The following is a 3801-nucleotide window of genomic DNA, read 5'->3' as shown; positions in this document are numbered from 1 at the left end:
ACTCCTGAGATGTATTGCACAGATATATATCCATTACCTTTGTGATGTTTCCGCTCCCCTGTGGCGGCTTTAGCCTTCTCCGATTCATCGTCCATAGGAAGAGAGGCGGCCGCTCTCCCCACTCTGTGGGAAATGGGGAGTGACACTGGATAAAATCCAATGGAAACTTCTGTGTCCCCGGTTGTAGGAACTTCCGCGGTAACGCGACCTCTGTAAGGTGGAGAAGTATCACTTTCAAGTGCTCGTGCTGAAGGAGCAGTCTGCACAGCCTGTGCTGCTGAGTTTGCAGGGGACGGCTGCTCTACGCCAGGTGACTCTGAATTGTCCTCTTCGTCGGAAGCACCTGGTAGCAGCCAGTCCCCGGCTGGCGAGGATCCACCATGCCGAGCTCAGACTGGCAAGTCACCTTGGGGTGCAGCAATGGCCTCCCCGCCGCCTCGGTTTCTCCGTTTTTATCTTTTTAGAGACAGGGTCTTGTTAAGTCCCTAAGTTGCTCAGGTGGGGCCCCAACTCACAATCCTCCTGCCTCAGCCTCCCCGAGTTCTGGGATGGCAGGGCACTCTTCTTTGGTGGGGAGTGGGGGTACCGGGGATCGAACTGGAGGCCTTGCGCTTGTGAGGCAGGCAAGGGAACCACTGAGCTAAATGCCTGTCCTACTCTTCTGATAGTTATTTCTCGCAAGCCGGAGTCACAGAGATGGTGAACAGTGCAGGTGGGGAAATGATTTTCTCCGCCATCTCCATAACCCCTGTGAAAAATGATCCCCAGGTGGGCTTGAGCCCCAACAGAGGGTTTGAATTTCATTCTTACTCAGGCACAGAGCTAAGACGGGCTCTGGTGAAACCAGATTCAAATACAAGGAACTGATTTGAGAAATCATTTCAGAAAGCCCCAGTAGGAAGGCAAGGGCATCTGAGGACATCCTTGGACAAACTCTGCAGAGAGCACCTCGAATGTAACCCTAGAGAGGGTGACGCGGCTGCAGCCTTTACCCGGCCACTCTTCATCTCACTTGCTGAGGATTATTTCTACTCCCACGTGAGAAAACCCCCAGGTGCAAGGCTGTGGTGTTTAACTGCCTGACACTGTGGTCGTGTGCCAGAGAGGCAAGTTCTATAGGGTACAGTGCTCCTCTCCTACACAGCCCCTAGCCAGCTTCAGATGCTGTGAGAATTCATCTGCTCCCACGGACTTCTCCTGACATAGCAGGTGTCCAGTAAACAAGGAGAGGACAGATGAACTTGAAACTGGCCTGTCATCTCAGCACTTGGGAGGCTGGCAAGAGGAACACCATGGGTTCAAGGCCAGCCTGGGCTACATAGGGAGATCCTGCCTCAGAAATTAATAAAAAAAAACAAAAAACGAAGCCAGGGATGTAGCTCAGTGGTGCCTCACCTGCCTCGCAAGCACAAGGTCCTGAGTTTGATCCCTGAGGGAGACTGTCCCTGGCATGCATGAGGCCCTGGGTTTAATCCCCCCACAGTAAAATAGATGACAGATAAAAATATAAAAGTGTTTCATCTCTAAGGACTTAGCCAAAGGAGAAGTGAGTGAACTTTGGTCAATTGTACCCACAGAAATCATACTTTTGCAAACCTGGTAGCCTCTGCCAACTAACTATGCAGCAGATTTCAAGAAATGCACGAAAAGGGCTGAGAGTGTAGGTCAGTGGTACAGCACTTGCCAGATGCACAAAGTCCTGGCCTCCATCCCCAGCCATGCAGAATGAGGGAGAGCCAGAGGGACCAGCATATCCCAGAACCACTGCCATGGTGATGAGTTGGAGCAGCGGTTCCCCCTTGGGGTGATTCTACCTAACAGTGGGTAACTGTCAGTGTTTGGCAAGATTTTTAGTGGTCACGGCTGAGGAGTTGGTTCTGCTGTTATCTGGCACAGGCCAGATATGCCGTCGAACATCCCACAAGGCGCAAGTCTCCGCACCACAAACCAGTCTGGCCCAAATGTCAATAGCCCTTAAGTGGGGAAACCATGAGTAGAGGCCAGAGAGAGAGAGAGAGAAAGAGACAGAGTACATGGGGGAGAGGAGTAGAGGAAAGGAAGGGGAAGAGAGGAGAGGGGAGGAGAGGACAAAGGAAGGGAAGGGGAGGGGAGAAGGGAAGGTGTTCCGGCTTGTGTCTACACGGCCCCCAGAGCCTCATAGGTGGGGCTTTCTCAGAGCTGGGCCGAATCTAGTGTGACTGACTCATGGTGCAATACTGAGATTAAGAGTGCTGGACGATTACTAAATCAGTCTACTGATTGCTTTGGCTCCCACCCTAACCTCGGTAGCCTAGAGAGACTGTAAAATGGGCAGAAAGGAGCTACTAAGGCCCCTTGCTTGCCGTGCTGCCTTCTGCCTGCTGGGAACTGGTTGTTTTTGTTTGTTTGTTTGTTTGTTTGTTTAATAAATTACATGTTATCCTCATCCCCCTCCTCAACCGTTTTTCCTTCTGCGAGGCCCGTCTGCCATGCCACCCTGCTTTACAGGAAGGAGGCCAACCATGAATTAAAATCTCTACAAAGTGTTAGCTAAATTAACCTTTCCTTTTTTAACTTTGGGCATTGGGTATTTTGTCTCAGCAACAACAACTAAAACACAGTAAGACTGACGTGGAGGGGAAGGGCAGGGAGGGAAGGAAAGAAAGGAAAACAGGAAGGCAAACTGTGGAGACTGGGTACTTGTTAGTTTTCGTTTTGCAGCGCTGGAGATGGGACCCAGGGCCTGTCACATGCTAGGGCAAGTGCTCTACTCACTGAGCTGCACCCCAGCCTAACTACCACGATGTCTTTTCTTTCCTTTTTTTTTTTTAAGAGTAGGAAGAATTTCTTGAGAGAAAGAAAGCTTCTGTCTGAGAGACAGAAAGGGGACTGGAGAGCAGGTTGTCCAGCTACTGCTATATCCTAGTCCTGTGACCTTAAAAGCTCCACCAACTGAAAATTCCCTGAGTATCTCCAGTAGGACGGTTTTCCAATAATGGGATCTGATTGGCTCATCTTAAACCAGATGAGCACACCGGTCCAAACAGTGGAGTCATTTTCCAAAAAAGTTAGTCAGGCAAGCACAGCCACCCCCACTCCCCACCTTGACACAGACAGGTCACACCAAGTGTTAATTATGCCTTTATTAGGTGATAAGGAAATGGGACTGTACAACACAGGGCCTGGGAATTCAGCTACACAGGGGTTGTGACCAGAAGCCTTATTACAAAAATAGTCTAAAAATACTTCTAATCTGCTACGAGGTTGGGCCACAGAAGAACCAGGGGAGAAGGTGCCATCCATGCCGGAGCTGCTCTGCCCAGTGTTCCCGACTGGGAGACAGCGTGGGATGCACCCACCTCTCCTGACCCCATTTCCCAACAGCTGCCCCCCAATTCCCAAAGGGACATAGCCCGGGCTCTGGAAGGGTGGGAGGCTGGAGAAAGGACCGCTCCCCTACAAGGCTACGGGACTGGAATGCTGTGAAGTGACAGGGTAGGGAGGAGGCGCCCAAGTCTCCCCTGACCCCTGGCCCCAAAGGGTGCGCCCAAGGGTGCCTGCTTGGTACATACCAGGGCCGTGTACTCGGTACACGGGAGCCTAGTCATGCCTGCATACTCAGTACACAGAATCCAGCTCGGCCACTGGGGCCCACAGACTCGGCCCCACAGGGGCCCTGAGGGGTATACGGGGTGGGGGGGAGCGTCTCTCTATATATATATTTTGTAAAAAATAATAATAATAATAAGTTTGCTTAAATGAATTTGTTTCTATACAAAATGTAAAAAAAAAAAAAAAAAAGGAAAAAAGAATAATAGCCCC

General features: G+C 50.7%; 1 pseudogene; it reads right to left on the bottom strand.

Moving 5' to 3' along the window:
- The window catches only part of LOC117284475, an 806-nt pseudogene extending 424 nt beyond the window's left edge, over positions 1 to 382 (bottom strand).
- Between the last annotated feature and the right edge of the window lie 3419 nt (positions 383 to 3801).

The sequence above is a fragment of the Fukomys damarensis genome, unplaced genomic scaffold (assembly GCF_012274545.1).
Source record: "Fukomys damarensis isolate Sample0158 unplaced genomic scaffold, DMR_v1.0_HiC HiC_scaffold_37, whole genome shotgun sequence".
NCBI lineage: Eukaryota > Metazoa > Chordata > Mammalia > Rodentia > Bathyergidae > Fukomys > Fukomys damarensis.
This window is presented reverse-complemented; position numbering and strand designations above follow the sequence as displayed.